Source organism: Equus asinus, chromosome 5 (genome assembly GCF_041296235.1).
Source record: "Equus asinus isolate D_3611 breed Donkey chromosome 5, EquAss-T2T_v2, whole genome shotgun sequence".
NCBI classification, from domain to species: Eukaryota; Metazoa; Chordata; class Mammalia; order Perissodactyla; family Equidae; genus Equus; species Equus asinus.
The window spans coordinates 21,318,908-21,345,376 of NC_091794.1; the positions used below are offsets into that span (position 1 = coordinate 21,318,908).

At 40.1% G+C, this 26,469-nt stretch overlaps 1 protein-coding gene across 3 annotated transcripts in view; it reads right to left on the reverse strand.

Annotated features, from left to right (window-relative positions):
* Positions 1-26,469, reverse strand: part of GPR156 (G protein-coupled receptor 156) — an 86,059-nt gene that overhangs the window by 27,242 nt on the left and 32,348 nt on the right. The window contains exon 3 of one of the 3 annotated variants that reach the window (XM_070508936.1): positions 6,117-6,315. The exons of the other annotated variants lie outside the window; for them this stretch is intronic. The gene's annotated coding sequence lies outside the window, so the exon portion shown is untranslated. The remainder of the gene's footprint in view (positions 1-6,116; positions 6,316-26,469) is intronic. 3 annotated transcript variants of the gene reach the window in all.

Genomic DNA, 26,469 nt, shown 5'->3' on the forward strand with positions numbered 1-26,469 from the left:
TTTGAGAGACCAGCGCTGACACTGATTTAGAAAAAAGGGCACTGCCGACCTGGGACTGGCCACTTGGTGCAGTCAGAAGCTTGGGCTGTGCTGCAACCACTGAGTGGGCTCCTGTAGGACCAAAAACAGGGCATTCTTCCCCATGGCCTCTCACAAGCTCGTGGGCATGAGCCATGAACATCTGACGATGACCTCCTCACCAAGCAACTGCCCGGGTTTCACAGCCACACGTCTGTGTTGTCTAGATCACTGAGGGGTAGGTTTCTTTCTTAATTCTTCTCTGGACCCATTTTATTTGAACACCACCGCACAATCAGGTCTCTTTTCATGTAATTCAGCACTGCATGAAATACTGATTTAGAATTCCTCCTCTTCCTGATTTAGTTAGGAGGAACTCAATTTAGTTATTTTTCACAAAAACTACATTACATAGTCTTCACATCTCAAAAGTTGATGCAAATTCATTTTTCAAGTGGACATGTTATGGACTTATATGAGTATATTTTGATATTTTTCACAAACAATTTTACTGAAAATTTGCCTCAAAGAAAAATAATGAATGGAAAATGATTTACCTATTTCGTTTGGCGAAGTCAACACCTGTGAAGTCCCTGAAAGGTGAATCATCTCCAATTCAGCGGGTGAATTACGGATGTTTGGGGATTGTCTTTGCCACTTTGATAGAAATTCAACCACCAATGTCATTTATATTTTTCTATTGAACTAAAAGATGAAACCTACATATGCTGAATATTTTAATCAATCACAAACACATAATTTCCACAAAGCAATTAGATTTAGATATTAGATACTTGTTTATAAACAGCCAGTCCCATCTAGATGACTTGTTTTGCATTTTTGAAGAGATAAAAGCTTGGACTGGGTTATTGGCAGTCAGAAACAAGGTGGGTTTTTTTTTTTAAAAAAAGGATTATATAGGTATCTCATTATCTTTTTTTCTCCACTTATTGCTTGGCAATGTAAGGCAAGAGCTTTCTAGATTTTTCCATTCTCAAGTAAAGTCTCAATACATATAGATAAATATCCGTCTATATCTGCAGAACCTGTATAAACCTGGATTATCATTTCAATAGTCTTAAATGAATTCAGACATGTAAGTGACATCCACCAGCTCACACATATGACATTTTACAAACCTTTATCAAATACTGGTTCCTGAACTTGGAGGTTTATTGTACTTGGAGTTATAAAGGACTGACTGGTCATCCTATTGTTTCATTTTAACAATGGTTAAGGACTGAGTTTGGAAACATGGCCTGCAAATGGGGCTGAGGGTATTTCTTGGCTTGCCATGACTATTTGAAAACTTTCCTAAGATGTCACAGGGCCATGCTTCTAAAGCGCTACATGAGTTGATATAATGGTATCACTGAGCTTTAAACATATCTAAAACCAAACATGAATGTCTTTCCAAAAAGCATTTTTTTATTTTTTTGCTGAAGAAGATTCATCCTGAGCTAACCTTCATGCCAATCTTCCTCTATTTTTTAGGACATGGGCTGCCAGCAGAGCATGGCTGCTAACAGAGCAGTGTAGGTCCACATTTGGGAACTGAACCTGGGCCACCAAAGTGGAGTGCACTGAACTTAACCCCTAGGCCACCGGCGCTGGCCCCTAAAAAGCTTTTTAATAACACAATTAAGCTTAAATACTGAACGTTTATTGAATTTCTTTTTCAACCCACTGTTTTTGATCCATGCTACAACAGGATCATAAATCTATCTCATCTGGATATGTTCCAAACAGCTTTATCATAATATTGTCTGGTGTGACTCAGCAAATATGATCAGTTTTCTATCTTGCTTATTTCTAACGTATCAGGTTCAAAATCTGAATCCAATTCAAACTCTGTACACCTCCAACTAATATTTGTGTGACCTCTAACCATTTATATTCAAACTTTGTATCATAAGGGTGAGAGCAGCCTGGCCCTGCTCCTTCCTCTGTTGCCTGGGCCACCATCCTAGGAGACTATCCTAGAAATTTCATTAACCTTTCACGCTCCGGAGTTCTAAGTTCCTTACTCATCATGACTTGACTTTATTCCACTTTCAGACACCCAGCCCCAGAGTCATACCCAGCTTTTATGACCATTCAGAATGGTTCCATTTCAGAAATTTAAACACCAATATCCCATTCTCTGATCACAGTCCATCCAAAATTTTCCTCCTAGTCTTCCTCCTCACCTGTTCCTCTCATATTCTTCCCCAGTTCAGATACTGGCAGCCACATCTTTCTATTTATTTGGACCAAAAATCTTGGAGTCATCCTTGACTCTTGCTCACCACCCACATCCAATCTGTCATGGAATCCCATTGGCTCTATCCTTGAGATACATCCAGAATCCAACTACTTCTCACATCTCTGCTGCCATCACCCTGCTCAAAGTCTTACTTTGCATTTCTCATTTGGATTATTCCAATGGCCTCTGAACTGGTCTCCCTGCTTCTACTCTGGATGCTCCCTAGATCTATTTTCAACCCAGCAGCCAGAGCAATCCATTAAAGGTAAATCAGATCATCTCACTTCTCTGCTCAAAACCCTGCAATGGCTCTCCATCTGACTCAGAGGAAAAGCCAGTCTTTACCAGGCTCCAAACGGCTTACATATTTGGTCTCCATTCTCTCTCTACCTCATTTCCTATTTGTCCTCTTGCCCACTCCACTCCATACAGGCCTCCTTACTGTTCCTTTAAAACATCAGGCACTTACACACTTCAAGGTTTTGAAGTGGCTATTCTCCCTGCCTGCAATATTTTAACTCACACATCTAATGTATTACATTAGAAGGTAAAGTATTTATTTGCATATTTATTATTATTTTTTTGTCTTATCCTCCCAACTAGAGTTGTTCATGATGTACTCCCAGCACTAAAACACTACCTCACGTATTGAGGGCGCTCAATAAATACATGAACGAATGAACGAGTCTGCTATCCTCCAGGCCCCTCATATGCTTACTTCTAACACACTTGCTCGGCGACAGCCTACAGACCTCCAGTTACTTGGTTTCTTTAGCTTCTCACAGTCTATCAGGCCCTTCTTTCTTTCTCTACGCAATTTCAAACCTCTGGTTGGTTATCTGAACTGTTCTCTCAATAACACCAATTCCCGTTCCAAACAAGCCCTTTGGCTGCATCTGCCCGACAAACCTTGCATTCAAATTACAATCCACGGTCTGCTTTTACATCCAGACAGCTGAGTGCTGGAGGAGAAAATTATACAGCCTTGCAGACTGTTGCCACCAAAATCAATGGTCTCCAACATCACTCAGCCAAGCTTACTGTGCCACAGAGGAAGTCAATCTTTTTATTTGTTCTGTGAGGTACTTCTTAACATTTTCTTTGTGAGTGACTCACCTCACTGGATTCAAAGAAATAAGAGCACATATCCGCCTGGATGATGCCCTCCTTCTAGGTGTGGTGCTCTGTCGTATGTCCTTACAACACACCAGGTACATGTGCTTCACTACAATTGTCATGTTATACTACCAGTTTTTTGTGTTTGTCCCACTAGACAGTTTCTACTCCTTGAAAGCCAAGCTGTTTCTTGTTCATCTGTATTTCAGCCCTGAGCACAGTCTTTGGAAAATGGCAAGTGTTCCCTAACTATTTATTGAATGAATGAATGAATGAATTCATTAATGGAAATGGGAGGCCCATCTTTTATTCCTTTCTTTGTCCTCTTCCCCAATCTCACTTTTCCTTGGCAATGATCTCCTCTGTTAGGTGGAAGGAGGAAGGCTCTCATCCTTCCAAAAGTGTGGGTAATGGCTCTAAAGCGGCAGAGATCCCTGACAGTCAGAGGGAGAGTTAAGAGCTGGTTCAATGTCTGTTTGTTAAGACAAGAGAGCTATATTCTGGTAATGGTGGGAGTTTCAGGGGGTTCCCCTTGGTCCCTCGTGGTATGGCCGAGAACTTCCCGGCATTACTGAACTCGAAGGGCCAGAGTTATCTTGGGGGCTCTGAGTGCCAGGACTTCCAGAGACACTGGGTTTTGACCACTCGGCAAATCCTCATATCCCAAACTCTCACTGCAAAGCCTTCTGGTCCAGCTGAGCCCCTCCTTTGCTTCCTTTCTCGGCATGGTGCTGAAGGGGGTCTAAAAACAAATGAGCGAGAGGATCCTAACAGGATGTCTGTGAAGCTTTTGCTCTCCTGTTCTCTTTGTTTCTAGGAGAGTGCAGCATCTTGGGGGCGTGTATATTCACATACGCACACGCACATATGTGTTTGCTTGTCTCCAATGAAATCAGGCCACTTGAAAGATTCCTTTCCATTGGCTGAATTCTTCCTGGAGAATTCCCCCAGGAAATGCTTTTGTCCAATGTGTCTCTTACATCATGTGTCAAGGGCCATGTAGGCCCAGTGATACGATGACAGCCCTTGTCGAGCAATTGATGGATGAGACCTCATCTTCATGACCACACAGATTACAGACTTTCAGCTGACATCTGCTCAGAGGTTAACAACATGCATCCCATTCTCTGGCTTCAGAAAATCTGCTGAGTTTGGACTGATTTGTGATTGTAGCTAGGCTAGGAAGCATGCCTTCTCTTTACATTCTTGCAGCCAGTAAATTACGTTTTGTCAAGAGCTAAAATGCTCGGCCCTGCCTCCTGTCCTGGGTGGGCCTGGCCTCTCTAAATTTGCCTGCTTTCCTGTAGTCATAAGTGCTTGTGTGGCTTTGTTTTACATGGAGAGAGCAAGCTCCCTACCTACTATTCTGTCAGTTCAGGCTACAGTGGCTGAAGCCGAGAGGAAATGGAAGAACAAAGACGTTCTGCCTGCTGAATAGCTAAATGGTTAGCAGTGGTCAGACCTGATGAAATCTAAGGTCCCTTCCAGCTCTTCCCTTCTCAAACTTATTCCAGAGGCAAGGTGCTTTCCCCTGCTGCTGGCTTCTTAATAAGCCAGTCACACCTCCCTTTCTGCTTCTCTGCCTTAAGCAGGAGCAACAGGCTGACCCGGTTACCAAAGATGCATTGGAATTTACATACCGATCAGTCAATCAAAATATTTAGCTATTAAGTGCAAAAAAAAAACCTTGCTAAACATCCTGCCTCCAAATTCTCCTTTAGTAGATGACCTCAGGGTCTCCATGTTTTATTAGCTATCTTTTTAATGACTTCCTGTGTCAGACATTAATTAATTCCACAATTCCTAAAAACCTGCTTGTCCAGGGATTAAGAAGAACTGGAGATAGGAAGGCAAATGAGATATAATTTCTGCCCTCAGTTCATTAGGACACCACCTCCCTGGGTTTCTAAACTTTTCACTGCAAAGACAATTTTCTTATTCTGTCTTTTCATCTTTTAAAATAGAATAAAATTTTAATTTAATATTAGCGATTGTTTTCTCAGTATTCCCTGGGTCATTTAAAAAAAATCTATGTATATGAATATACATTTATTATAGATACTACATGTGAATATGCATATAAATTTCCAGCGTACAAATTTCAGAAGGCATAGCACTTCTGGACAATGAACAGGCCTAAGGATCAATTTAAAAATGTATCCTTGCAAATATTTTTAAAGCTGAAATGTGGAAATTTAGATACAAGACCAAATACCCATTACTTCATTATACCAGCTAAGGTCTAGGACAGTAGAGGAGAAGCAAACTGACAGATTCAAGATAAGTGATGAGAAAAAAAAAAGCCCCAAAGGGTACCATTACTAGAAAGGAGCTTAATGCCTTTAATTAGGAGTATTAAGGCCACACTCCACCTCAATTAAAAAAAATTAGTTTTCAAATGTATTTTTGCCATGTCTCATGCAACTGTAATATATTTTAGATGTGTTTTTAAATGCCAGGGGAAAAACACTAGAAACCAAAAAATCCTCTTCTCTCATATAACCTCAGACTCTAGAGTGCAGGCATGTGTTGTAATTTATGAAGCAGTGATTTCAACTTCCTTCTCCCTTAGCTGCGGGACAAAGCCTTGAGCAATTCCCAGCAGGAGACCTGTAGCACTTCCCAAAGGGCAGAGCAGATGCCCTGGTTTTAAGTGGAGCATAAGGCACAGCACAACTGGCCACATGAAACATCCAATCACAAGATGTCTGCTGTAAACCAGAATATTATCACTTACCAGGTGACATGTAAACTGATTTCCTGTAGGCAGGAGATCACACTAGGGAGGTTTCCTCCCTGCCACACTAGGGAGGTTTCCTTTCCCCGCCTCCTTCTTTCTGGTCCTCAGGTGTGCAGCAGGAGAACTTTGGGCCTTGGTGCATCTGAGAATTCTGAACAACTACAGCTGCTGGAACCATTCCCCACTGGGCCAGAATCTGGGAATTCATGATGATAGGACTGGGTGTTACTCAGCTTTGTTCCCATCAGCACTTCCCACAGGGCCCTGAACCCAGCAGAAACTTACTAAATGTCTGTTATCCTGGCTAAATCATTAGACTCAGAAGGATTTAGAGGTCCAGTACTTAGAAGAGATAAAAGGGAGATGCTCGAAAGGCAGGACCTGCTTGCTCCCCAGCACTCTGTCCCCACAAATTGCCCAGGACAGGATTTGAACCTTAGCATCCTAAGAGATACAGCATAAACCAGTGATCGGACCTGACTCCTTCATTTTTAGATTGAGCGACCTGCATGCAGTTTTACAGCTAGATGGGGACCACGCTGGGACAGCTAATCCAGGTGTCATGACGCTGGTTTCACTTCCTGCTAGTTTACCTCAGCTGCCTGAGACCCCGTGTCCATCCTACTGATCAACAAGCTCCTGTTCGGGGCCTTCCTGACGCTGGCTTCTAATGTCCAGCAGTAGGGCTAGTAGGCCAAGGGTTTTCACCTGCCTCCTCAGCTGAGGCTCCTTGAGGCCCTATTCAGCTGGCATTTATCATCAAGAGGAGACAGAGAGGCAGTCCTGAGTCCCCTGGAGTGCCTTCTGCCAGGCTCGGCCTGCCCTTTCCTACTCTGATTGCTGGCGTGGACCTTGGCGCTTGGCAGGGTTCCCTTTATAGCTCCTTGCTTTACCTACTGGCTGGAACCCTAGACTGAATTCTTGCTACAACTGGCTTTGGGCTCCTGGTTTCCATCATTGTCTAGTGTCTCCAAGTCTTGGTCCCAGCAATGGCCTGGAAGTGTCTGCCCTAGGCTGTGACAGGAGTTGTATATTCTGTTCTGTAATCTGATGTGAAAGGAACAACTATTAGATAATCTTTGTGTGTGTTTAAGCAGCTTTCATGGATTAATACCAAGGTTAATACTGAGGTAACATGATGTACTGGAAAAAGCACAGGCTTTGAAATTAGACTGACCAGACTGACTAGCTGTGTATGGTGGGTGAGCTGACTAACCATGCTGAGTTTCCTCACTTGAAAATGGGGAAAATATATTTATCCTCCTGAGTGCTATAAAGGTTAGAGATAATGTATCTCAAGTACAAAGCACATAAGAGGCCCGTAATAGAAAGTAATGACTATTAATTTTAAGTTAAATTGTTTGTGTTTACATATATAGGGACTAAATGCTGATGTTATGATGAATTTGAAGTACTGAAGAATCCTAAAGTACCTTTGAATCATCAAAAATTACATTATAGTCAGAATCACCTGTGTGTACATTTTCTCTACTTCTTGGAATACTAGTAATGATATGGAATAATATTAAAAAGAGTAGTCAACATGGATTACATATTTAATATGTGCTAGGCAGTTGCTAAGTGCTCTGTATACACTAATGTAATCTTCACAGCATTCTGAGACACGTAGTATCATTACTCCTGTTTTTAAACAGGGAAATGATTCAGCAAAGTTCAATAAAGCAATCAAGTCACACGACCAGTAAGTGAGAGAGCTGGGATTTGAGGTGGACTTTGATTCCAGAGCCTGAGTTCTTATGTCATTTAATCTTTTACTGTTCACACGCTTCACCTCTCGTGAACCTCATTAAGGGGGAGCCCTTATCCCCTCTCTCCGCTGTCCCACCCTGGCCTGTTGAGGAAAAGTTTTCCTCCCTCTCCCCACGTGGGAAACTGCTAGGGAGGAGCTTTCACCTCCCGCTCCACCCCCGTGCTCAATTCCCCTCAAGCGAGCAGGAGTGAGCAGTCGGACTGGAGAGAGGCCAACAGGCCTGGGCCAACTTTGACCACATGGTGTCCAAGGCAGGAATCTCCACTCCTCTCTCCTCTCCCACCTCCACCTGGCAGTGAGCTCTCCCCTGCTTCCCGGGCCCCGTTCTAGCATGATGTCAGGTTGTTCTTTCTCATTTAGCTTTCACCAGAAATCTCTGTGCTTTCTCTGTCTCAACAAACTTCTTAGTTTGAAATTATCTAAGACTTACAAGAAGTTGCAAAACAGAACAGAGAGTTTCTGTGTACCCTTCACCTAGCTTTCTCCAAAGATAACATCTTACATAACTATGGAGTACACTATCAAAACCAGGAAACTGACACCGGCGCAGTACTGTTAACTAAACTAGAGGCCTTATTAGAATTTCACCAGTTTTTACAAGCACTCTGTGTGTGTGTGTGTGTGTGTGTGTGTAGTTGTACAGATTAACGTAACTACCACCATAATAAAGATACTCAACTGTTCCATCATGCAAACAAAACAAAACCTCCCTCAAACCACCCCTTTATAGTCACACCCTTCCCTCAACTGTAACCCCTGGCAACCTCTGATCTGTTCTTCATCACTATAAATTCATCTCTTGAGAATGCAGTATACATGTATGATTATACAGTCTGTAACCTCTTGAGTTTGGATTTTTTCACCCAGTATAATGTCCTTGAGATCCATCCAAGTTGTTGCATGTATTAACAGCTCGATCCTGTTTATTGTTGGATAGTGTTCCATTGTAAGAATATACCACAGATTATTCATTCACCTGTTGAAGGATGTTTGGGTTGTTTCTTTTTTTTTTTGGCGAGGAAGATTGGCCCTGAGCTAACATCTGTTGCCAATCTTCCTTTATTTTATACGTGGGATGCCACTACAGCATGACTTGACAAGCAGTGGGCAGGTCCGTGCCCAGGATCTGAACCTGCAAACCCAAGGGTGCCAAAGCGGAACATGCAAACAACCACTACTGGGCTGGCTCCTGTTTCCACTTTTTGATTATTACAAATAAAGCTGCTATAGACATTTGTGTACAGGTTTTTGCATGAACATACGTTTTCACTTCTCTATGGTAAAAACCCAGGAGTGTGACTGTTGAATTACACAGTGAGCATATGCTTGATTTTATATGAATCTGCCAAACTGTTTTCCAGAGTAGTGCTACCATTTTACATACTCACCAGCAATGAACAAGAGATCCAGTTTCTCTGCATCCTTGCTGACACTTGGTGTTGTCAGTATGTGTGCTTTTGGCTTGTGTGGCATGTCAGCCTTTAAGAGCAGAACCTCATACATCATTTGATTATCAGCTCTGTGTGTTTGTATGCACTCTGACTGGACTGAATGCTGAGGGGAGTGGAGTATGTTTTAGGCTCCAAATTCTTACCAAGCATCTCCTATGTGCCAGACACTGTGGCAGGTGCTAGGAAATACGCAAAAATATTGTATTTGACTTTGATATGGGACAGAACAGAGGGATAAAAGAATAGGTAAATATGATTATGAAACGACGTAGTAAGTAATATAGGTATAGGCATTGATAAAGGAACTGTGCCTTAGAACAATGGCTCTGAAATTTTAGAATTGATAAGAATCATCTGAAGAGCTTTGTTAAAATACAGATCTGGTCATTACTCCCCAGTTTCAGATTCAGTAGTGTCTAGGGTAGAGCCCCAAGAACCCCAAGAATTTGTATTCCTAACAACTTCGCAGATGATACTAATACTGCTGGTCCAGGGTCACATTTTGATGAATAAGAGTTTGTCTTAAAGGATGACTAGGAGTTTGTCAGCTAAATAATGAGAAGAGTCAGGAAACAAGGAAGAACATGAATAAAGGCATGGTGATGAAAGTGCATGGTGTGTTCAAGGATTGGCCATTACTTTGCATGACAAGAGTACAACTTAATTTAAAGGGAATATGCAGAAGTTGTAGATTAGGGCCAGACTACAAAAGATCTTACATGCTTACCTAAGGAGTTGTGTAAGCAGTAGAAATCTGTGCTTGAAAGCCAGGTCTGTGTTTGAAAAAAAAAAAAATGCTGGCAAGAGGGTAGTAGCTGAATTGGAAATGGGCAAGACCTGTTAGGGGGCTACTGCAATAATTCAGATAAAAAGCAGATCAGGGTTACACCTGAGCAATGGAGATGACAATAAGAGACAGATTAGGAGACATTTCAGATGTTAAATATCTAAGACGTGGTGACTAACGGGATGTGTATGGAGACAAAGGAATTCAGACTGAGGAATGGATGGATAGTAGCACTATTAACTGAGAGAGGAAATACATGGAGGCACAGAAAGATTAGTGGTAAGGTATGAGTCTAATTCTTGGTCACCGAATCTGAATTGACTGAGGGATATCCATCTGACAATATCAACTATGAAGTTAGAAAATGGGATTCAAAAGAGGCAGGGCTTGGGGACATGTCACAGGAGGGATTAAGACCGAGGGAGGGGTATGGCTTAAGAAGTAAATCAAGACTGGAACCCATTTAGCATTTATCAACGCTAAACGGGTAGGTAGAGGGCAGGAGGCAGTAAAAGAAGCTGGTAAGCAGCAGAGAGGCAAAACCAGGGTATTCATTTATGGTCCAGTTAAGAAAAGAGAAGGTTTTGGGGCCGGCCCCATGGCCTTGTGTTTAAGTTCAGTGTGCTCCACTTTGGCAGCCCAAGTTCGGTTCCTGGGGGCGGACCTATACCGCTTGTCTGTCAGGGGCCATGCTGTGGCGGTGGTCACATACAAAAAGAGGAAGATTGGCAGCGGATGTTAGCTCAGGATGAATCTTCCTCAGGAAATAAATAAATAAATAAATAAGAAAAGAAGAAGGTTTCAGAAAGGAGGAACAGAGGAGATGGTTAAGTGTTACATGGCTTGAGGCTAAACAGGATGGAGTCTAAAAAGAGATCAGTTGATTTAATGACCGTGGCAAGGGCCATTTCAGTGGAATCAGGAGATGGGCTGAAGAATGAATTGGAGGTGAGGAAGTGGGGGTGACTAGTGAAGACCACTCTTTCAGGAGGTAATAGGAGGGAGAGGGCTGGGGCAGTAGCTTCAGAAAGAGGCATGACCAAGAGAGAAATTTCTTCCAGAGACTTCAAAAGTCTCAAGAGGAATGCCAATAGTTTTCAGGGATTAATCAGTATTTATTTGTGTGCCTGACTCGAACTATACAAAACACAGAAACCATTTGGTCAAATGCCCCCAACCCATTCATAGGGGGCAAATTGAGTATTGTACTCACTCTGATATATTTCTCAATAAATTCAGACGCACATAATTAGTCTTCTTGTTTTTTGGTCTCTGAGCACTCTCTGTGTCCCATTATTAGCAGCAGAAGATCCCACTGTTATTCTAGCTTCTTCCTTTTAATAGATTTAAATAAGCCCTTTATGTGTTTTGGACTCTCTTCAAAGGTGCTTCTCAAAGTCTTTTTTCCTATTTTGTACCTAATCTGACAAACTCTGTGGGCTCCCTGCTCTCCTCTGGGGAGCTTTTTACATTCTTTGAGTGATGTCCTTTTCCCTCCACCGTGACTGTCGCATTTTTTAAGTGCTAGGATTTTTTTTTTTTTTTAATTCTCAGTTACTCTTTCCCTAATGCTTCCAGTAAAGTCTCTTAAAATAGTCTCCAATCTTCTTATGACTTCCAAAAGCCTACCTTTCAATTTTCTCCTAGTTAATACCCACATTTTGTCATACTTTCCTTTTGAACATTGAACAAGTGAGATAAATTCTCTGGGCTTATGGATTTAAGTGCGTTATGATTACTCACATTAATTGGCTCACCCATGGTTACCTCCTAAGACCAACTCCTGGTCACTAGGCGAGAACCACAGCCAGGTCATTTTCTCTCACTGTGGGTGGTTTGAAACTTCCTGTTATAGGGAAGTTCATCCTATCAAAAATCCTTATTAAAAAGCTCACCTCTACCTCTTGATCGGATTAGGCTCTTTATAATTCACATTTAGTTCCATTTTTAATACCTGGCATAATTTCTAAGTTTCTAAATCTTTAACATGTCTATATTGGTATCATCAGCTTGGTCACTGAGTCTAAAGCACTTGTTCTCAAACATTGGAATCACCCAGAGAGTTTTAAAAAAAATTGCTGTTGGTGTTCTACCCCCAGATATTCTGATTTAACTGGTTGAGGGTAAAGTCTGGGTATCAGGATTTCAAAAAAGCTCTCTAGGAGATTCTAAAGTGAACCAAGTTTGAGAAATCATTGGTTTAAAGATATTCCTAAGACAAATATTTAATTTTAAAATTTGTCAAAGAATTTGAATAGACACTTCTCCAAAGAAGATATACAAATGGCCAATAAGTACATGAAAAGATGCTCAACATTATTAGCCATCAGGAAAACGCAAATCAAAACCACAATGATTTGACTAAAATCAAAACCACAAAACCATTTTACATCCATTAGGATGGCTAGAATCAAAAAGACAGATCATAATAAGCATTGGCAATGATGTGGAGAAATTGGAACCCTTATACATTGCTGGTGAGACTGTAAAAAGGTGGAGCCACTTTAGAAAACAGCTCAGCACTTAGGTAAACACAGAGTCACCATACGGCCCAGCAATTCCACTCCTAGGTATATCCCAAGAGGAAGGAAAACACTGTTCATGCAAAAACCTGCACTTAAACGTTCATAGAGCATGTGATTCACAATGGCCAAAAAAGTGGAAACCAGATATCTATCAACTGAGGAATGGAGAGACAAAATGCAGAATATCCATATAACAGAACATAATTCATCCATAAAAAGGAATGAAGTACTGCTTCCTACTACAACATGGATAAACCTTGTAACCATTATGCTAAGATTCTGCTAGGTGAAAGGAGCCAGACACAAAGGACCGCATGTGGTACGATTCCATTTAAACATATTGTCCAGATTGGGCAAATCTGTAGAGACAGAAAGTAAACTAGTAGTTGCCAGAGGCTGCAGGGAGAGACGAACGGGGAGAGACTGCTAATGAGTATGAGGTTTCTTTTTGGGGTAATGAAAACGCTCTGGAATTAGACAGTGGTGATGATCGCCCAACCTTGTGAATATACTAAAAACTACTGAATTGTACACACTAAAAAGATGAATTTCACGATATGTAAATTATATCTCAAAAGAAAAAAAGAAGGGCTGGCTCCACGGCCAAGTCGTTAAGTTCGTGCGCTCTGCTTTGGTGGCCCAGGGTTTCGCTGGTTTGGATCCTGGGCGCTGACATGGCACCGCTTGTCAAGCCATGCTGAGGTGGCATCCCACATGCCACAACTAGAAGGACCCACAACTGAAAATACACAACTATGTACCGGGGGTTTTGGGAGAAACATGAAAAATAAAATCTTTAAAGGAAAAAAGAAGAAAAGAATAACTCTATTCCTACTGTTATCTTATGTGTCAGAGAGATTGTTCCCCATGGAAATCTGAGAAAGTCTCCCTTTGCCAATAACATTTCCATTTTACTCTTGTTTGTTGTACGTCTCACACAAAACTAGGCCACTCTTCCTTTTTCTTCTGAGAATCTGAAATCCAAGGTAAAGTCTCAGAGTGTGCCCAAATGAAACATCTGGCTTTGGTCACATAAGGAAAATAAAGAAATTCTTGAGAAGGAAAACTAGATTGGCAGAGTCTCCACTGAATGAGAACGGAGCATTCTGCAGCCTGGAAAGGAGAAGTTCAATGTGGATGTGAGTGAAACCTGTTAAACTACTAAGAGATCTTGAGTTTGGTAGAATGAAATTCTGGAATACTTGAAAGAGAGGACACCACTTAAAGGTCCCGATATGCAAATTAAGGACATGAAAAATAATGTTACAACTTCACAAAACAGGTAGTGATTTAAGGATGAAGATTATCTTCCAAGAGATAATGTAGGCATAAAATAGAGTTTTAAGAAAATGGCCCCACAATAGATTATTTGACCAAAATGAGTTACTACTAATAGGAGTTTCTGTTTCTCTTTAAAATATAAAAAATATTTTTAATTGTTGTAAAATACAATAAAGTTACATACAATAAAATAACAAAAATTATCATCTTAACCATTTTTAAGTGTACAATTCATTAGTGTTAATTATATTCACACTGTTGTGCTACTAATTTTCAGAACTTTTCATCCTATAAAACTAAAACTCTATACTCATTAAACAACAATTAACTGAACATTAAGTGAAACTCTGTACCCATTAAACAACAATTCTCCATTTCTACTTCCCCACAGCCCCTGTGGTCACCATTCTGCTTTCTATTTCTATGAGTTTGACTATGCTAAACACCTCATATAAGTGGAGTCATACAGTATTTGCCTTTTTCATGACTGGTTTATTTCATGTAACATAACATCTTCAAGGTTCATCCACATTGTAGCATGTGTCAGTATTTCCTTCCTTTTCAAGGCTGAGTAATATTCCATTGTATGTGTAGACCGCATTTTGTTTATCCATTCCTCTGTCAGTGGACACTTGGTTTGCTTGTTTATCTTTTTTTGGGAGATGAACCTAACCACTAAGGTTGACATCCAGAGGATTAACCTGTCTTCTCCTAATGAGGTGCTTGGTATCACTATCAGAAACACAAAGACTGTCAGAATCGGGGCTCAAATGGTGGCTGCAGAGGTTATACCAGAAGAGTCTGCATTCAGGAGTGTAGGCAGACTCACAAGATTAAGACATGGAAACCAGATGCCGGGAGCACAAAAGCAAGAACAAGCAGTGGTAACTTAGGGATTGAACATGCCAAGATGTCTAGAACCAGGAGATCATTCCGAGGAAGAGAAATAGAGAGAGAGTCAACAAAGGAGTAAACTGCATGAGAATCAAGCAGGGTCAGGAAGTGCAGCAAATCAGCAGAGGCCACAGCAAGTGAGGGGTGGCCCAGAAAGGCCCAGGCTAGCACAGATGTCTAATTCTGAGGTCTAGGATTCTGGCAGGCACTGGGCCACCAGAAAGGAATGAATAGACTCTGAATAGGCACAGGCTGCTCCTCTTTAGCCTCGGCCCCAGGGCATGCTGACCAGATAGAGAGAGGAGGGAAAATGAAAATAGATAGACCAGACCCAGGATTTGTACTGGACTTTGGAACTGACTCCCAGCATCCAAAAGGCTACTCTGATTTCCATCCAGGCTGGTGTCACTATCGCCAGGGGCTGGATCTGGTGAGGCTGCAGGGCTATCTTTGCAGTGGGGATGCTTGGGGTCCAGAAACTGTTAGTTATGGCATGAAGGTTGTAGTGGGGCCTGCTATAAAACGAATTTAGCACTAATTTGGAACACTTATTTTCTTGTGCCTAAAGTCAAAGTATGCCCAGATTCTGGGAAGGGGGCCAGTTGCAAAAAGAAGAAGGGTATAGGGGTTAGACGACAGCTCTTCGCAATCCTAGGATAGTCATTCAATGTGAAATTTCTCAGGATGGGAAATAACTGTTCAGATGCTACATAAACCATATCACTAGTTTGTTCTTCTTTTCTCTTTTTTTCTTTTAAGGAGTTCAGAGTCTATAGGTACAAAGGTGTAGAAAAAACCAACACATTTCTAGAATTATATTCACTGATAAGCTTCTCTAATTTGCCAGTTCTTCTGTGCTGAGGCATGTTTTCTAGCAAACAAAATGCACTAATAAATCTATCAGGGGCAGAAAGGCAGTGGGAGACAGCTGCAGCACAGCATCCAGGAGTGACAATGATTAATTCCTACATCTGCTCAGTCAGATAGAAACAAAGGTCACTGTGCATAGATTAGCATCCTGATCACCACCTCCTCCCATCACACGCACGCACAAATAGCATCTTTCACCATCGATAACAGCAAAATCCAAAATGCCTGAAAACTGTGTACTATCTGACACCCCCCCCCCCAAAAGCAAGCTCTTTAGTGTATTGGAGATGGAATAAGGCAGAGAATATGATCAAAAACTGATTAACGTCAGATTACTGTCCAATCTTGTTAGCATCCAAATTAAGTGAAATTCTGATGCTCAGCTACATTTCTGAAAGCAAAGCGAACGGGAAATTTAAGAACAAATCTTGATGCGATAATTTGATCAAAGTAAGAAAGGCTGTTATGGTGAAGCAGTGGAACACATGGACATTTGGAATTATGTAAAGAAGGTATTTGGAAGTTGGCTCTGTCCTCATGTTCAACAGTCCCCCGAAGACAATGCCACTTTCTATTCATGACTCCTACAAATGCAGGGCCCTGACAGGTTGACTTTTTTTTTTTTTAAATAATCTTGGGCTAGGAAAGGTATTTTTTAAGTGCACAAATTATAAATATTTAGCTCAGTGAATTATCACAAGAAAGATATCTATGTAACTATCACCCAAGTGAAGAAAGAAAACATTACAACACCTCAAAATCCCCACTCCCATAATTATTACCCTTTTTTCCTCCCTATCTTGACTTGTAACATTATACTTAAGTTATGCCTGGTTTTGAAATTTATATATGGGGAATCATATAGTACACACTCTTTTGTGGATGGCTTTTTAAAATTGATGTTTGTAAGATTCTCCCATGTTGCTGGGTGTAACTGTAACCCACTCATTTTCATTGCTGTATAGTATTCCACTGCAAGAATATATATATATATATATATATATATATATATATAAGAAGGACATTTGGGGTGATTACAAATAATGCTACTGTGAATATTCTTTATAGAACTCTTGGCATAAATGTGCATACACTTCTCCTGGGTATAATTTAGAGTGAATTTGCTGGCTCACAAGGTATATGTGTTATTTTAGAAGATATGCCAAATTATTTTCCAAAGAGGCTGCGCCAATTTGCACTCTCACTGTGAGTAGATGAGAGTTTCATAGCTTCACATCTTTATCTCAACATTATCTTTAGAACTTTAAGTCTTTTGGTGTATATCTTGTAGTTGTAATTTGCTTTACCCACTCATAGGCAACCACTAATCTACTTTCTGTCTCTAAAGATTTGTCTATTCTGGACATTTCATGTAAATGGAATCATCCAATATATGGTCGTGACTGACTTCATTCACTTAACATAACGTTTTGAAGGTTCATCCATGCTGTAGCATGACTCAGGACTTCATTCTTTTTTATTGCTGAATAACATTTCATTGTATGAATATACCATTTCACTTATCCATTCATCAGTTGATGGATATTTGGGCTGTTTCTGCTTTGGGGCTATTATGAATAATGCTGCTATGAACATTCGTGTACAAGTTTTTGTGTGGACATGTTTTCATTTTCTTGAGTATATACCTAGGCATTTAATTGCTGTGTAATATGGTGAGTCTACATTTAACATTTGGAGGAACTGCCATATTGTTTTCCACAGCAGCTGCACCAGTTTGCACTCCCACCAGCAGTGTATGAGGTTCCAATTTCTCCACATCCCCACCAACACTTGTTATTCTCTGTCTTCTTGATTCTAGCCATCTTAGGGAGTATAAAGTGGTATCTCATTGTGGTTTTGATTTGCATTTCCCTCATGGCTAATGATGTCAAACATCTTTTCATGTGCTTATTGGCCATTTGTATATCTTCTTTGGAGACACATCTATTCTCTGTTCATTTTAAAATTGGGTTATTTGTCTTTTTATTACTGAGTTATAGGCATTCTTTATATAGTCTAGATACAAGTCCCTTATCAGATATATAATCTGAAAATATTTTCTCCCATTCTGTGGGTTCTTTTAACTTTCTTGATGGTGTTCTCTGAAGCACAAAAGTTTCTAATTTTGATGACATTAAATGTATTTATTTTTTGTGCTTGTGCTTTTGGTGCCACTTACTGATCTCCTCTTGATAAAGAGGAATTCTTAATTTTTTTACTACTATCAATGGGGCCATAAAAAAGTCTTATGCAGTTCACCTTTGCATTTACAGTAAAACTATCCATTCTATTTTTCAATGTCCAAGATATAAAATCTTAAGGGAGAATATTTTCCAGAAAATAATATTAAAAAATAGTTTGTCTCTACTGATAAACTGACATGTATCCTCCTTTTGGATGTCTCCTTTTTGGCTTCTTAGAAACTCAAAGATAATTTTTTAAACTTTTACTGAAGAAAAAAGCACATAAAGAAAAGCATATGTATTATATGTACAATTCAGTAAATTTTCAAAACTGACACACCTTGCATCCAGCACGCAGATCAAGAAACAAACCTTAGGGGCTAGCCCCGTGGCCAAGTGGCTAAGTTCATGTGCTCTGCTTCAGCAGCCCGGGGTTCACTGGTTCAGATCCTGGGCATGGACCTAGCACCTCTCATCAAGCCATGCTGCAGCGGCATCCCACATAAAAGAACTAGAATGACCTACCTCTAGGATATACAGCTGTGTACTGGGGCTTTGGGGAGGAGAAAAAAAAAAGAGGAAGATTGGCAACAGAAGTTAGCTCAGGGCCAATCTTTCTTACCAAAACAAACAACAAACAACAAACAACAAAAAACCCCAAATGTTACCAGCATTCCAGAAGCCTTCCTCTTGCTCTCTTCTGTCACTATGCTCCCCATCTCCCCTCAAACTGCAGGGTAAATACTATCCTGACTTCTAATATAGATTAGATTTACTTTGTTTTATATCTAAGTTGAATCATATAGGATATAGCCTGTGTGCCTGGCTGATTTTGCTCAAACACTGTTTTTGTGAGAGCCATCCATATTGTTGGAACATACTGTAATGTATTTAGTAATCAAACTGTTAATGGACAGTTGAGTAGTTTCCAGTTTGGGCCTATTATAAATAGTGCTGTTAAGAACATTCTAGTACAGGTATTTTGGTGAATATATGTATGCAATTTTTGCTGGAATTGCGTGGCATAGGGTATGAACATGTTTAGTAGATTCTGCTGAACAGTTTTCTAAAGTGATTGTAACAATGTACACTCCCACAACAACGCAGGAGAATTCCAGATGCTCCTTGTCTTTCCCAACATTTGGTTTGTCGGTCTTTTTTCATTGTAGACATTCAGGTGAGTATGTAGTGTTATCTCATTGTGGCTTTACTTGGCATTTCCCTGATGACTAATGAACACAAAGACTCTTTCATTTGTTTATTGGCTACTTGGATATATTCCTCTGTGAAGTAGCTTTCTATCTTTGTGTTCTCTTATCAATTAAGAGTCCTTTATTCTGGATAAAAATCCTTTGATGATACATGCATTGTGAACATATTCTCCCATTCTATGGCTTGATTTTTTCCTCTCCTAGTGGTATCTTTTAGTGAACAGATGCTCTCAGTGTTTACATAGAACAATTTAACAATCTTTCCTTTTATGAATGGCACTTTTCATGTTCTATTTAAGACATATTTTCCTGCCCCAAGTTCATGAAAATATTCTCCTATACTACCTTCCTGAGTCTTTATTATTTGACTTTTGCATTTAGATCTACAGTCCACCTGCAAATGATTTTGTTAGGTAGGATCCAAGTTGCATTTTTTTCCCCAAGTGGCACTGACCCAGAACCATTTTTTTTTTTATTAGAAAGATTAGCCCTGAGCTAACATCTGCCGCCAATCCTCCTCTTTTTGCTGAGGAAGACTGATCCTGAGCTAACATCCATGCCCATCTTCCTCTACTTTATACGTGGGATGCCTGCCACAGCACGGCTTGCCAAGCAGCACCATGCCCCTACCTGGGATCCAAACCGACGAACCCTGGGCCGCCAAAGCGGAACATGTGCACCTAACTGCTGTGCCACCGGGCTGGCCCCCCAGCACCATTTATTAAAAAGCGTCCATACATGCTTGGCTCTGTTTCTGGATTCTTTCTATTCTGTTTCATTGGTCTATTTCTCTATCCTTGGCCCCAACAGCATTCTCAGCAGGTCTTAATTACTAGCTTTACAATGAATCTTAATATCCAAAAGAGGAAATCCTCTCACCTTGTCCATTTTTTCCAGGCTATTTTTGGCCCTTTGAATTTCCAAATAAATTTGAGAATCAGCTGGTTGAGTTTTACCAGAAAAGAAAAAAAGTTCCTGGAATTTTTATTGCAATTACATTGAACCCATATATCAATCTGGGGAGAAATTATATCTTTACAATATTGTCTTCTAATCTATAAATATAATATATCCTTCATTTATTTAGAACTTTAACTTCTCTCAAAAATGTTTTATGATTTTCTATGGAGAGATACTGCATATCTTTTCCAAGTGTATCAGTTAGGGTTCAATCAGAGAAACAGAACCAGTAAGAGATTTGTCACAGGCAATTGGTTTACGCAATTTTGGGGGCTGGCTAAATAGTCTTAAATTCCACTTTTAGCTACTTCTGTTCTCGAATTAAGGCACCCCAAGGAGCATGATTTTACTTAAGGGAGCGCTGTAAGTACCACATTTAAATGTTAAAGGTCTATTCTCAATAAGTTTTCCTGTTAAATGTAAGTCAGGTCACGTCATTCTTCAGTTCCAAACCCTACAATGGCTCCTCATAAGACTTGGAGTAGATGTCAAAGTCATCACATTGACTTACAAGATCCTACATGAACTGGCCTCAGTCACCGGTCTGACCTCATCTCCTACGCTCTGCCTCATTTACTCTGCTCGGACACACTGGCCTCCTTGCTTTTCTTTGAACACTAGGTATGCTCCCACCTCAGGGCCTTCGCATATTCTGCTCCCACTGCCTGGAATGGTCTTCACCTTACAATTTGTTTCCTATGCCTGTCAAGTTTATACTCAAATGTTGCCTTCTCAGCGAGGCCTTCCCTGGCCAAACTCAAAAGCAGCAGCTATCACTCTGATATTGCTCATCCACTTTCCCTGTTTTACTTTTCTGGATTTATCACTAACATTCCATACATTTGACAATTTACTTTATTTATTTATTGCTTGCTCACCCCTCTAGGAAAATAAAATCCATAAGAGAAGGGACTTTTTTGGCCTATTTTGTTCTTTGATATAATCTCAACACGTAGAACAGTGTCTGGTACATTGCTGACTAATTCAATAAATATTTGTTAAAACAATAGGCAAATTTATAAGAATCTAATTACGAGAAGGCCTTCTGCAAGTACAGAACTCTGTGGCTAACAACGGTCTGACAAGACTGAAAGGATAGGTTAGAATGAAGGGATACAACCAGGAGGACTGGAAAACTGAGGCTCCGGATGTCTCCTTGGGCTCCTGGAGGGAGCAACCACCAGGAGACAGAGAGGAGACCCACGGAAAGCACTTGCTTCCCTACAGCACAATTTTATGTAGAACTGATATGGTATTAAAGATAAAGAGTGCAGATGTCCATCTGCTAAGAACTTCACCTTTATCATCTTAGTCTATATTCTAGGCCATTTAATTTGTTCATTCAGGAAACATGGGGTATAGTCCAGGCACAACGGAGATACAAAGATGAATAAGATGTGGTCCTAAACTCAAGGAGCTCATTATCCGGTAAGGGAGACGGAGCCCTCCTCCTCTCAATCCAGTAAGCTGTGATGGGCAACGTGTCTATCTATAACAGTGGGTGCACAAAGGAGGGTGTGTCCATTTCATCCAGGAGTGATACTGATTTAGGCCTGACTGCTGGATGGACAAACAGCATCAGAGGGCTGTACAGAAACTACTCCTAAGCATTAACCCTGATCCTGCCTCATAAACTTTCGCTGACTCACCCATATTTCATCCCACAGCCAGTCCCCAAGAAAGACCTCACCTCTGTCCACAGTCCTAGATCTTTTCATCTCATTTCTGCTTTTCATCTCTTTTCTGGCATCATGGCTTTTGACCTCATGATGCACCACCTAGTTTTGGCTCTGTGCTCAATCCTTTTGGAAGTGGTGACTGACAGAAGATCTTCCAGCTATGAACCTTAGCTTTCTTTTTGGATAGGGCCTTGCAGGATCTGCTCCTGGTCTCTCTGCCTTATTCAGTCCTTGGCCCAGCAACACCATCTTCAAATTGAGCTATGTGGGTGATAATTATTCTAGGCCTGACTCGCTTCCCTTCTTCCTTCTTGGCCAATAACCATGAAACTAAAGATTATAGAGAAGATCCCAGAAATCCTTGTAGGGGACAATATGAGTGCAAAGTTTCTCATAGCCAAAAAGACCAGTACTGCTTTCCTTTCTTCCTGTCACCTTCCTTCAGCTCCAATTACTCAAACCACAAAGAGGAATGACCTGAAACAATCAATACCAAAGCAGCACAGCTGCTACCCCTGTAGCAAAGCATTATGTTTTGAAATGCTATTTTTAAAAAAACCAGAATGTACTTTTTAGACTTGCTCATGTTTTTCCGCCCAGGTGATGCATTTGAAGCTTCCAGGAACCCTTAAATCACATTTTACACAGTATCCTGAGCACAGTAGGTGTTCAGCTCAGCAAATATTTACTACTGCCATTGATAGATGAATCTCACTCAGGTTTTTAGGAATGGAAATATAAAGGCTTTTATGAATGGAAATACAAAAGAAAAGATGAGGATGAGTTTATCCTTCTCAAAAGGGTGGAGATCTTGAAGCCTTTCATAATGGAAAATAATGGGAAACCTGGGGAGTACGACAATAACATGCTTGAGAACCATGACTTACACGGTATGTTGGATTTTCTGAGGGCAGAGAGGGCAAATAGAGCAGGGTACATGACGTATGTAACAGTTCTGCTGGGGCTGCCAGAGGGCCTGCACGAGGACCCTAGCCAAGACGGAAGATGTAGGAGAGGGAGGAGGCCACAGGGATGGACACATTTCAGCCATTCACCAGCATCTGGGTCCCCAACTGCCAGTCCGGCCCAGGGTGCAGGCAGAGGCGGCAGGTGCCTCCATGCACACTTGGCAGTGTTGGGAGAGGCAATCTGCCATGTGCCCTACGTGGCTCTGCACATTCCTGCTGAGAATGCCAAGAGGCAAGGACTTGGCTGCTCTTCATCAGGACCATTTCTTAGGGTTGTGTTTGCAGTGAGCGACCTTGAGGGATAAGTAACATCTCCCCACAAAGAACAGGCTTGTTACGACTCACTGTGTAAGTAGTGAATTCCCCAGGCTCAGGTTCCTCTCTTGTGTGTGCAAGCATCCATCACGGGCCCTGCATCATCCTCATGGGACTTGGGGACATGGGGACCAGGACAAACCCAACATGAAGCTCTGACTGCTGCTTTTGCCATGAGTAAAGAAGTACTGCATCTCTGACCCAAGCATCTCATGTCTTTTGCTAGCATCCAGAAAACAGTCACAGGTTGATCTGTTAACTTATAAGTAGGGCAAAAGCTTATACTCTATGCAATTCTTATTACTCAAACTTCTGGATTTCCCAGACAGGAAAATCCCAGATACTGGGAATTAGTGTGGGAATGCCACTTTCAATTCTGAGAAATAACAATGTGTAAATTACAACTACCATCTACAATCATCACAAGTAATAGTGAATAAGCTCTCAGAATAAAAGATAGTTCTATAATTGAACAAGTTTAGCTTTATGCAGAACTGCTGACATTGCCTTTATTTTATGCATTTCAGAGGAGGCACCAGGAGAGCCACCCTTTGGGCCTGAAATATGCACTTTGCTCCAAGAATTATTATGGTCCTTTGTTAAACTGCATGAGGAATCCAGAAAAAAAGAATGCATTTTCCCATATCCATCTTTCCTATCCATCATTAATATCTATCAAAGTTATCAGATGGGTTTTGGGTAACCAGCACGGCCCTTGGGAAAAGGATACCAGATATGGTGTACTTTTTTCCCTCATGAGAACCTTCTCACAAAAATAAGAATGTTTGCAGGCTACATTTTCAAACAGCTTTACTAACTGACATACAATAAACTGTACATATTTAAAGATATGATTTGATAAGTTTTGATAAATGTATACACTGGTGAAATATCACAATCAAGGTAATGAACGTACCTTTTACCCCCAAAATGTCTCCACACATCCCTTTGTAATCCCTCCTTCCTGCCCCTCTGTGCCACCTCCCACCCACCTGCAGGCAACCACAGATCTGATCTCTATCATTACAGATTAGGTAACAATAGATTAGCTTAATTTTCTAGAATTTTGTATAATTGGAATTATATAGTATGTAATATTTTTTGTCTGGCTTCTTTCACTTAGCATAATTTTGAGATTCATCCATGTTGATCCAAGTATCAATAATTCATTCTTTTTAATGATGAGTAGTATTCTATTATATGGATATTCCACAATTTGTTTATCCATTCATCTGTTAAATGGATATTTGTGCTATTTCCAGTTTAGAGCTATTAAAATAAAGCTGTTATGGACATTGGTTTACATGTCTTTGCACAGACATATCGTTTCACTTTTCTTAGGTAAAAACCTCAGAGCAGAATGGTTGGATCACATAGTAGGTGTATGTTGAATTTTTAAAGAAACTGCCACACTGTTTTCCAAAGAGGTTGTACCATATTGAATTCTCACCAGCAGTGTATGCCACTTGATTTAGTCAGTGTTTTTAAATTGTAGCCATTCTAATAGGTGTGTAGTGGTATTTGTGGTCTTAATTTGCATTTCCCTAAGACTAATGGTGTTGAATATCTTTTCATATGCTTATTTGCCATCCATATATCTTTTTTGGTGAAGTGTTTGTTCAAATCTTTCACTCATTTCTTTTTGGAATGTTTGTTTCCTTGTTATTGAGTTCTTAGTGTTCTTTATATATTCTGGACATAAGTTCTTTATCAGATACATGATTTGCAAATATTTTCTTCCATTCTTTGTCTTTTGTTCCATTTTCTTATGATTCTCTTTCAAAGGGAAGATAGTTTTGATTTTAAGTCCAATTTATCAATGTTTTCTTTTATGCTTTGTATTTTTCGTATTGTATCTAAGAAACCTTTGCTTATTCCAAAGTCACAAAAATTTTCTCTTAAGTTTTCTTTGAGAAATTTTACAGTTTTAGGTTTTACAGTTAGGTCTATGATCCATTTTGAGTTACTTTCTGAATATGGTGCAAAATACAGATCAAAGTTCATTTTTGTGTGTGAATATCCAGCACCATTTGTTGAAAAGACTGACTATGCCTTCTCCACTGGATTGCCTTTGCACCTTTGTTGAAAAGCAGTTTCCCATATACACGTATGTTTATTTCTGGATTCTATTCTGTTCTGTTGATGTATATGTCTATCTCTACCCCATACCAAACTGTCTTTCTTACTATAGATTTGTAATAAGTCTTGAAATCAGGTGGTCCTAGTCCTCCAACTTTATTCTTCTTTAAAATTGTTTTGGCTATTCTAGCTCCTTCACATTTTCCCATGAATTTTAGAACCAGTTTGCCAATTTATACAAAAAAATGCCAGCTGGGATTGTGACTGTGCTTGGGCTTAGTCTATAGATCAATTAGGGGAGAATTAACAATATTGAGTCTTCCAACCCATGAACGCAATATCTCTCTATTTATTCAGGATTTGTTTAATTTCTCTCAGCAATGTTTTGTAGTTTTCAGTGTACAAGTATTTCACATTGTTTGTTAGATTTATCCTAAATATTTCATATTTTATGATGGTATTGTTTTTAATTTCACTTTTAAATTATCTGTTTTTAGTATATAGAAATACAGTTGAGTTTTGTACATTGGTCTTATATTCTGCAACCTTGTTAAACTCATTTATTAGTTCCAGTAGTTTTTTAAAAAATAGATTCCACTGAATTTTCTACATAGACAGTCAGGTCACCTGAGGGTAAAGCCATTTTAGTTCTTCTTTTCTAAACTAGGTACCTTCTATCTCTTTTCCTTACCTTATTGCACTGGCTAAAATCTCCAACGTTGAATAAAAGTAGCAAGAGCAGACATCTTGTCTTCTTTCTGATCTTAATGGGAAAGCAATCAGTCTTTTACCATTAAAAATGGTGTTAGCTATAGGTTTTTCATCGACGCACTTTGTTAGAGGAAGTTCTCTTCCATTCCTAGTTTGTTGAGATTTTATCAGGAATGGATGTTGAATCTTGTCAAATGCTTTTTCTCTGTTTATTAAGATGATCATACATTTTTTTTAGTTGGTAAATATAGTGAATTTTATATATATATATATATATTTTTTTTTTTTTTTTTGCTGAAGAAGATTTAGCCTGAGCTAACACCTGTTGCCAGTCTTCCTCTTTTTGCTGAGGAAGATTTGCCCTGCTAACATCTGTTGCCAATATTCTTCTATTTTTGTATGTGAGCCACCACTACAGTATGGCCACTGACGAGTCGTGTACATTCATGCCCTGGAATGGAATCTGGGCTGTTGAAGCGAAGCACGCTAAACTTAACCACTAGGCCACCAGGGCTGGCCCCCAGGTGAATTATATAGATTGATCTTTGGGTGTTAAACCAACCTTGCATCCCTGGGATAAGCATCACTTTGTGATGATGCGTCTTCCTTTTGATATTTGGTTGGACCCAATCTGTTAAAATTTTGTTTAGAATTTTGGATTTATG